Consider the following 10,767-nt stretch of genomic DNA (forward strand, 5'->3'; position numbering starts at 1 on the left):
CTTGGACTGGTGTAGCTTCTTCCCCTTCAGAATGAACGATCCTGATACAAGCAGTTTTACATCAGTGTAGGTGTAGCCAGTCAGATTAGATCAGTGTCCCCCTCACAGCACTCACTGGAGGCCTAAGGGCAGCCCAAAATGCAGCCCCTCACCTAAGTTTCCCTTCTTTGTTCCCCAAATCACAACAGCCCCTAATTTAGGTTTCATTTATTAACTTAATGTTTAAAACTAAAATGCAGATGACACCGTCCCTCCAGTTACCTATATCCCAAACTTCCCCCTTCCAGCCTGAGTTCCTGCCTTAGGAGGGCACTCCCAGCTCTTCCTAGCTGGAGCAATTCCCCCAGTCTCAGGGTTTTCCCTCTTTCACTCTCTGAACTTTCACTTCAGCCTCCTGAGTTTGCCCCTTCCTCCATCCCCGTTTTGCCCTTTATTGGACATGGCCTGAGTCCCCTCAGGTGGGGACTCTTTTCTAACCAGGGCTGGCTTGGCCCTGGCTCTCCAGCCATGGGCACATGGCTCTGTCACAGGCAGGGATAGGCCAATATAGTTTAAATGGTGCAATTTCTATGTGTAGGCAAGCCTTGACGCATTTATTCCTCACACCAGACACAAAGGGGAGAGATAAGGGGAGGTCTCACAAGATGGATGACAGAAAGAGAAAACTCAGGTTAGTTCTTCTATTGCACAATGCTTTTTGTGACATTTAAAGCATTTAAAGCATCACCCAGGGCTGGGGAAGGTGGGTGGTTGGAGAGTAGACGGGGTGGGACAAGAGGACATCTGGGGTATCCATGGCTGAGTGGAGGGCTCCTCCTTGTGATGTGGGGCCTTGGGCTAACCCCAATGGTAGAGTGTCATCTCAGGTTGCCCCTTCTGGTATCCCCACCAACTGTTGCTAGCTTTCTTCTTCTCCACCACCTCCAACCATTTGGTTCTGATCTCCCCTGCCTTCATTACAGTTGGGCTTCCCATCTAGGATGTACCTTTCTATTTCCTCAGGAACACCCTCTGAGAACTGCTCCATTTGTATTAGAGAGACAGATCTTCTGGAGACTTAACATTAACTCCTGATATCCAGGCATTCTAATATTTTGCCATGTGGTAGGCATGCTGGGAAAATGCCATGTCTGGTTTCCATCTTAGGGCTCTGAACAACCAACGGGCATGCTCTGGGGTAGTTCAATCCTAATTCTGTCTTTTTGTTTAAAAAGTTTGTACTCATTCATGTATTCTTTAGGCATTTGATCTGCCACTTCTTCTAAGGGTCCACTGAGTTGTGGCCTCAGCTCCACCATACACTGGTCTGTAGGGATGTTGTGCCCAAGGCAGGTCCTTTCAAAATTTTCTAAGAAGGTCTCAGTATCATTGTCTACCTTGTATATGGGGAATTTCTTAGAATGAGGAGTGGTACCTGAAGAAGGACTGTTAGGACTACCTGATTGACCCAGCTTAGCCCTTTCCAGCTCTAAGCGCTTCACCTCCATTTCCTCCTCCAAGTGTTTTGCCTCTCTCCTCCATTTCCAAGTGCGTCTCCCTGGTTTTTAGGACACTGAAAATCAATCAGGTTCTTAAAAGAAGAGTTTTATTTTAAAAAAAGTAAAAGAAGCACCTCTGCCAAATCAGGATGGAAGATAACTTTAAAGGGTAAATAAAAAAGATTTAAAACACAGAGGATTCCCCTCTAGGCTTAACTTAAAAGTTACAAAAACAGGAATAAAACTCCCTCTTAGCACAGGGAAAATTCACAAGCTAAAACAAAAGATAATCTAATTCATTTCCTTGCTATTACTTACAAATTCTGTAATTTTTAGATGTATCAGTTCAGGATCTTTTAAGGAGCTGGGTTACCTGCTTGGTCTCTCTCTTTGTCCTGGGAGAGAATCAACAAAGAGAATACAAACAAAACCTCCCCCTACCCCCCTAGATTTGAATGTATCTTCTTTCCCCATTGGTCCTTCTGGTCAGGTGCCAACTGATTAACCTCTTACAGATAAGTGATTCTGTACCTCTGGCCAGGAGGGATTTATATTACTGCATACATAAAGGTTGTTACTCTTCCCTTTATATTTATCACACGCCCTCGAAATCACAGATAGTGTTGGACAGTATTCAACACTGGCTGTGATTTCTTCCTGGAGCTCTAGGAGAAAACAGAATTAGTAAGACATGTGCAACTCTAGATATACTACTGATTATATAAAAACTAACAATATTGCCCACATTTCAAGGATGATTTTAACCAGTTGTTCTGGGAAACTTTCATGGGAGAGTGCATCAGCCACTTTGTTAGAAGCTCCTGAAATGCATTGTCATTCAAAATCAAAATCTTGGAGAGATAAACTCCACCGAAGAAGTTTTTTGTTATTTTATTTGACGGAATGAAACCACTTCAGCACAGCATGGTTGGTCTGCAGGTGGAAATGCTGTCCCGAAAGGTGTGGGTATAGCTTTTCCAGAGCGTATACCATGGTGTAACATTCCTTTTTAGTGATTGACCGTGGCTTTCCTTCTCAGACAATTTTTTACTGAGAAACATGACTGGATGGAATTCTTGATCTGGTCCTTCCTGCATTAAAACTGTTCCCACACCATATTCAGATGCATCTGTGGTTATTAGGAAAGGTTTGTCAAAGTCTGGGGCCCTTAGCACAGGGTCAGACATGAGTGTCGCTTTAAACTGGTTAAAGGCCTTCTGACACTCTTCAGTCCATTGAACTGCATTTGGCTGTTTCTTTTTGGTTAGGTTTGTCAGTGGGGCTGTGATTTGGCTGTAGTGTGGTACAAATTGCCTGTAATATCCGGCCAAGCCTAAGAAGGGTTGGATCTGTTTCTTTGACTTTGGGACAGGCCACTTATGGGTAGCATTCAATTTGGCCTGTAGGGGGCTGATAGTTCTTTGACCTACCTGGTGTCCAGGGGAAGTATCTCAATTTAGGCCTATTTGACACTTTTTAGCCTTAGCAGTTAGTCCTGCCACCCTTATGCATTCGAAGACTTTTTGTAGATGCTGAAAGTGTTCTCATAGACTCATAGACTTTAAGGTCAGAAGGGACCGTTATGATCATCTAGTCTGACCTCCTGCACAATGCAGGCCACATAATCTCACCCACCCACTCATGTAATAAACCCCTAACCTATGCCTGAGTTATTGAAGTTCTCAAATTGTGATTTCAAGACCTCAAGCTGCAGAGAATCCTACAGCAAGTGACTCGTGCCCCATGCTGCAGAGGAAGGCGAAAACCTCCAGGGCCTCTGCCAATCTGTCCTGGAGGAAAATTCCTTCCTGATCCCAAATATGGCGATCAGTTAAACCCTGAGCATGTGGGCAAGACTCACCAGCCAGCATCCAGGAAAGTATTATCTGTAGTAACTCAGGCCTGGTCTACGCTATGCGTTTATACCAAATTTAGGAGCATTAAACCAAATTAACCCTGCACCCGTCCACGCAACGAAGCCCTTTATTTCGATATAAAGGGCTCTTAATATCGATATCTGTAAATTAGTTACAGTACAATAAAGCCTTAATATCAGCCAGCCTAAGAAGGATTTGGACCTGTTTCTTTGACTTTTGGGACAGCCACTTTTAGATAGCATCCACTTTGGCCTATGTAGGGGGTTGACAGTTCCTTGGAACCTACCTGCGTTGTCCAAGGGTAGTCACTCTGTTTAAGTGTCTATTTGACTTTTTAGCTTAACACCCACTACTCCCCTTGGAAGGCTGTTCCAGAACTTCACTCCTCTAATGGTTAGAAACCTTCGTCTAATTTCAAGTCTAAACTTCCTAATGTCCAGTTTATATCCATTTGTTCTGCCCATGAATCAGAAAAGATGGTCACATCATCAAGGTAGGCGACTGCAGATTCTCCCAATCCCACTAGGAGACTATCTCCAAGGTTTCGGAAGGTGGCGGGTGCATTTCGCAGCTTGAAAGGGAGCACACTAAATTCATACAGCCCTAAATGGGGATGAAGGCTGACCTTTCCTTGGCGGATTCATCTAGCGGTACTTGCCAATACCCCTTGGTTAAGTCTAAGGTAGAGATCAACTGAGCACGTCACAGTTTTTCCAATAGCTCATCTGTGCATGGCATTGGAGAGTTGTCTGGGTGAGTTACAGCATTTAGCTTACGGTAATCCATGCAAAAGCTTATTTCCTCATCTGGTTTGGGAACTAGAAACACTGGAGATGCCCATGCACTTTTAGAAGAGTGGATTACCCCATACGTAGCATGTCCTGGCTCTCCTGTTCTATATCAGTTTCTACTTGAGAAGCCACCCGATAAGGTGGCGAGCATTACCTGTGTCAATGGAATGGTATGCCCGTTCGATCCATCCTGGAGTGGGCGAGAACATCAGTGCGAAGCAAGTCCACAGCTCCTTGATCTGCTGTCACTGCATACATCTGAGGGTCATTGAGAGGTTCACCTCTTCCACGCTACTGTCACTTTTTCTTCATAGTAGACACCTTCAGGCCACTCAGCGTCATCTCCTCCCTGGGCTGTAAACTGACAAACTTTTAATTGTCTGGAATAAAAGGGCTTTAGAAAATTAACATGGTACACTTTAGGCTTGAGGTGAGAGATGCTATGAGATAGTTAACAGCTCCCAGGAACTCTTGGAACGTAAATGGCTCATCCCACGATGCTTCCATCTTATGGGCCTGGAGCGCCTTCAAGACCATGACCTGGTCTTGAAGGAATGCTCTCTGGCATGTTTATCATACCAGGCCTTTTGCTCTTCCTGAGCATCTTTTAGGTTTTATCTAGCAAGGGCTAAAGAGTTTCGGAGGGTGTTTTGTAGGTTATTTACAAAGTCCAGAATGTTAGTCTGGAGAAGGCGTAAACCCCTCCCATTGCTGCTTCACCAACTGTAATGGCCCCTTAACCTCATGGCCATACCCAAGTTCAAATGATGAAAATCCTAAACTGGGATGTTGTACAGCTATGTAGGCAAAGAGCAACTGTTGCAACAGGTGCCAGTCATTGGAGTGCTCATTTTCAAATTTACATATCATGGCCCCAAAGTTCCATTAAACTTCTCCACCAGAGCATTTGTTTGATGGTGGTAAGGGGTGACAACCAAGTGGTTCACCCCATAAGCATTCCAAAGGCTTTTCATGGTCCCTGACAGGAAATGAGTTCCTGAATCCATAAGGATGTCAGAGGGGCAACCTACCCTGGCAAAAATGTCTGCTAAGGCCTGCCACACAGTTTTAGCCCTGGTGTTGCTTAGAGCTACTGCTTCCGGCCATTGGGTGGCAAAATCCATGAAAGTCAGTATGTACTGATTTCCTCTGAGTGTCTTTTTCGGGAAAGAACCCAGAACAGTCACAGCTGCTCGCTGAATTAGAACCTCAATAATGGGGAGTGGGTGGAGAGGGGCTTTGACTTGCTCTTTGGAGTTTCCCACTCTTTGGCACACCTCACAAGTAGAAACATCATTGCCCATTCCCTCCCATTGGAAAGACCTCCCAAAATGGTCTTTGGTCCTGTTCACCCCAGCATGGCCACTAGGATGATCATGGGCTAAGCTCAACTGATTTACCCGGTACTTAGTTGGAATTACCAACTGTCTTTGAGGATGCCAGAAAGTCCTCTTTCTACAACAATCCCGGATTGATTAGAAGAGCTGAGAGGTGGTGGGTTGCTCTGTTCTGCCGTCCAAGCTCCCTGGAGACTTTGATGTGCTTCCTGCTGGGAATGGAACTGTTCCCTTGATGCTGGAGACATCAGTTCCTCATTGGATGGTGGATTTGAGCTTGGTCCCTCTGGAAGCAATGTAGGTGATGGAGCTGTTTCCATTGAGTGTGAACCATTTTCTGCTGGTGCCCTATGTTGTGTTTCAGGCTCTGGCTGAGCCTCTTGCGTAGGTTTATCTGCTGCTTCCAGGACAGACTTGGTGGTGCTCTCTGGGGTTGGAGTTGCAGATGGAGTTGCAAGCATTGGATTCAGTGCTGGCAATGGTTCTGGTGCTGGTTGCTCCACCAGTTCCAGTTCTGAGACTGGCTCTGACTGGGTTTCTGTGACTGGATCCACTACTGCTGTCGCAGATGTTAGCATGGAGTCCAGTTCCACCACCTCAGTCTGGGTCTCTGGTAATACAGATGGAGATCATGTAGAAGGCTCAGGAACACGGTTAGGTGTGAAGGTTTGCTTAGCCTGGCTGCGGATGACCATTCCCACCCTCTTGACTAGCTTCACATGACTGGCCAAGTCTTCCCCCAGCAGCATGAGAATGGGATAATCATCATAGACTGCAAAAGTCCACATTCCTGACCAGCCTTTGTACTGGATAGGCAACTTGGTTGCAGGCAAGTCAATAAAATGTGACTTGAAGGGTTGAATCATCACTTGGGTCTCTGGGTGGATGAATTTGGCATCCACTAAGGATTGGTGGATAGCTGACACCTGTGCTCCAGTGTCCCTCCATGTGATAACCTTCTTCTCGCCCATATTCACAGTTTCCCTTCACTCTGAGGGTATCTGTGAGGCATCTGGGCCTGAGGAGCTTTGGTGTGACCCCAATGCAATGAACTGTAATCTGTTGGGGTTCTTCGGACAGTCGACCTTTACATGCCCCAGCTCGTTACATTTAAAACATCATCCAGCTGACTGGTCACTGAGCCGAGGTAGGTTGCTGGAGAATAATGTGGTGGGACAATAAGGTGCCTGGGGTTTCCCTTGGGGTATAGGTGGCGCCTTTGGAAAAAGACTTGTATACAGAGGTCCCCGGTGGCAAGGTGTGGTCTCGGGGTGTCCCTTCTGGTATCCGCCCAAATTGCAATCAAGGTTATTCCTGTCTGCTACCTCCACCCGCTTTATTCCGATTTGCCCCGCCTCTCTGATGATCTGGGACTGCTCGTATTGATCAGCATAAAAAGCAAGACTTTCTGCTGAGTCCATTTTCTTATCCCATAAACACTGTTTTACATCATCATTGGTCATAATCAGGAACTGCTCCTGTATAACCAAATCACACATACAGAGGCCCCACAAAATTCAGGTCCACAAGAAAGTTAATCCAGCCCTGGTTCTGGAACAAGTTGTGTTTGAGCCTTAAACTTTTCTGGGAATGGGAAGAAATTATTTATACTTTAGAATCTCAGGTCTCTGGATTCCATGCTTCCATGGTATGGGCCTTTCCAAGAAGAATAAGGGAATTAGGTGCAAAATTCTCATAGCAATCTCATGGGAGTTGGGTTTTTATTGTGTACATTGCCCATTTTTGAAGATCTTAACCTAAATGTGTAAAGCATCCTGTTGCACCTGCATTTTAACTGAGCAGCAGGCTGCACTTCCTCCTTTCAGAAATGACTGACCGAGAAGTGTTGAGCTAAGGGTAACATTTTCAAAAACACTTAAGTAAAATACAAAAGTGACATATGAGGCTAAGTCCCATTGCCTTTCAGTGAGATTTAGGTGGCTAAGCCTCAGCAAATGAGAAGCTTTTGAAAATGTGACTTAGGCTTCTAAATCATTTAGACTCTTTTAAAAATGTTACCTGAACTAATTGAGTGAGCTCATTGGATGTGGACTGGGTACATGTGTGCTTGCTACAGAGGGCAACAGGGGGGTGGTTGGAGAAAATGTAAGATGAGCTAACTCTGTTGACGTTTTCAAATCTTTCGAAGGGAATTGGGTGGGAATTCAGTGTCTAAATCACTGAGGCAGATGTAAAATCTAGAATTAGTGCATTATTTCTTGACAGTTACCATAGCGTTCATGCAATAGAGAGAGAGATTTGTTTCAAGATCAGAAGTTTCTTCCCTCTTCAGGACTCTCCCTTTGAGATTAGAAGTTTGACTCTGGTTTAGTTTTAGAAAATGTCAGTAAATATCAACTTCCCCTTGCCTGTTGCTTTCCCCACAGCAGAAATACCTCAGGAGACTGCCTCTCCCCGCAGAAGGACATATAATGAATCAGAAAAGATGTTCCACATTTGACAGAGGGTATGAGGCACATGGTCACAGTACCAGATATGGAATGCAGCCTGGTAGCTTTTCTAGGTTGTTGTTCCAGTTACTGGGCACCTGGAAGTAGGGGAATGCAGTGGGAAGAGAAAATGGACTGAATAACCTGGGTCCTGGTCCTTGAAATGCTGCATGAGGAGGTGACAACAGAGACTCCAGCTGCTGACAGACCCGCCTTAGAGGTTAATCAACCGTTTCCTCCCTGCTTCTTGAATCTTGAGAAGTTTGAAGCAGCGTAGGTTGGTAACTAATCCCATGGGAATCCAAGGGGATCTGGGCACTGATCTCTCTGAAACTCCAAACTGAAAGCAAAATGGAATAGGAAAGACCTGTCTGGTAACGTCTATCCTAGCTCCTTAGTTGGTCTCCATCATTCTGGTATCTGGGCACCTCACTGCCTTGAATGTATTTATCCTCCCACCACCCCATGTGACACTGTTACCCCTGCTTTACAGATGGACCTGGTGCACAGAGGGGCATATTTATGGAGGTTATTTGGCATCTCAATACTTGGACCCCAAAGTAGGATTGGAAATCTATGGGTGTTAGGTACGGCCCGGTCATAAGCATACAGCTAAGGGTAGCATAAAATCCCTCCTTTACCTGTAAGGGGTTAATAAGCTCAAATAACCTGGTTGGCACCTGACCAAAAGCACCAATGAGGAAAGAAGATACTTTCCAAACTGGTGGGGGGGCCTCTTGGATAGAGAGAGGGATCGGGGCAGGAAAAAACATCACCTAAAAACACCTGAAATGAGCATCTAAGATTATAAAAATTGTACATAAGAAGGAAACGCATTAGATTGTCTTTTGTTTTAGCTTGCCTCTTTCCCTAGCCCCCTTCTGCCCTTTTCTGGAAGTGGCCTGATCCCCTGCAGGTTGAGACCCTTCTCTGAGCTGGGCTGGATTGACTCCTGGCTCTCCAGCCCAAGGGCACACAGCCATGTCACAGGCAGGGATAGGCAGATAAAGTTAAAATGGTGCAACTTGTATGTGTAGAACAACTTTGCACATTTATTCCGCACACTGGATACAAAGGGAACAGATAACGGGAATGTCGTAGCTTCCTACTCAGATTTGAACCTTAGCGTTCATAAACTGAGAAGCTAGCATGAACCCTCTAAGCTTAATTACCAGCTTAGATCTGATATCGCTGTACCAGGGGATCCGCCTGATCCCTCGGGTCTCCCCAACACGTCCCTGGACCAGACTCAGATGCCCTGAGTCTTACAACAAGGACAATAAACCTCATCCCTTGTCTCCTCTTTTACCCTGCTCCCAGCTTCCCCTGGAACGATACATCTCAGTCCTTGAAACACAGGCAGCCGAGAGATTATATCCTCTTCTCTCCCCCTCCTTTCTCCCCTGAAGCTTTCAGACACCTCCTAATCTAACACAAAGGAGGAATTCCCTTCCCTTCGTTCCTTAGCCCCCCAGAGAAAACTCAACAGGTCTTTAAAAGAAAGCTTTATATAAAAGAAAGGAAACACATAACAGCTCTGTATCAATTTGACATACAGGGTCATTGCTTAAAAGAAAAAAATGAATAAACAACCTATTTCAAAAAATACAATTTAAACATTCCAGCAAACTACACAACTGTAAATACCAAAAAAAACAAATAAGCCTATTTTCTTCTACCTTTTGTACTTTACACTTGGAAACAGAAGATTAGAAAAGCCTGGAGGATAGAGATCACTGTCATAGCTGAGAGTAACAGACAAAAGACCCACACAAACGGGGACACACACAAACATTCCCTCCCTGAGCTTTTAAAAATCCGGCTTCCTGATTGGTCCTCTGGTCAGGTGTTGGGTTCCCTTTGTTAACCTTTTACAGGTAAAAGAAACATTAACCCTTAGCTATCTGTTTATGACAGGGAGGTCTGACAACAGAAATAACAGAAAGAGAAGATGCAGTTTGGTTCTTTTATTGTATGATGTTCTTGGTGAGAGACTTGCCCACTGAGTGACTCTGGGAGGTAACGTCATATCTTTTTGCCTTCGTTTCCCCAGCTATAACATGAGGACAAGGGTGTGGAGCTAGGGCTAGAATCACAAAGCTCCCACTTTAGGCACCTGAATCCCAGAGTCTGGCCCCTGGGATTCACAAACCCAGCTCAGCTGCTGGCAAACCCTGCAGGCACCCAAGCGTTTGCAGTAAACGGGCTGTAGGTGCCCCTGGATGTGCCCTCTGCAGCCCCACACCAAGCATCCAGACGCCGAGGCCCCAGAGCAATACACAAACCCAGGAAAGGTGGATGTTCCCCTGCCTGACTCTTCCAAGGCCCCATCCCGCAGGTCAGGTGCCCAGAGGCTTTGGAAAATCGCATTGGGCCCCCAAGTATCTGGAAACAACTGGCCCTAAATCATTGCTAAAAAGTTGGCAAATACGACTTTGGTGCTGGCGTCTTGTGGCCAAGGCCAGACGCTTCCTTTGGCTTTTCTCTTCCTTTGGAAAGTAGCCTGGAGATGAAATATATACTAGGAAACCAACGTTAATGGTACAATCGTCAAACGCTGGACTTCCAGGCAGACGTTGCAAGCCTATGTTTTTATAATGTAGGTATCATATATTTTTGCGTGTGTGTGCATATGTGTGTGGGTATTTGTGCATATGAGTATGTGTAGGTATGTGTGCTTGTGCGTATGGGTACATGTACCTGTGTGTGCATGTTTGTATGCATGCACGCGTGTTTATGTGCATGTGTATGTGTGTCTTGGTGTGTGTACCTATGCATACTGTGACAAAGTTCCTCCTCTACCCTGGTGGGTTCTGCGCTTATTGGCAGATTTG

This window comes from Chelonoidis abingdonii, chromosome 14 (assembly GCF_003597395.2).
Source record: "Chelonoidis abingdonii isolate Lonesome George chromosome 14, CheloAbing_2.0, whole genome shotgun sequence".
Classification (NCBI taxonomy): domain Eukaryota; kingdom Metazoa; phylum Chordata; order Testudines; family Testudinidae; genus Chelonoidis; species Chelonoidis abingdonii.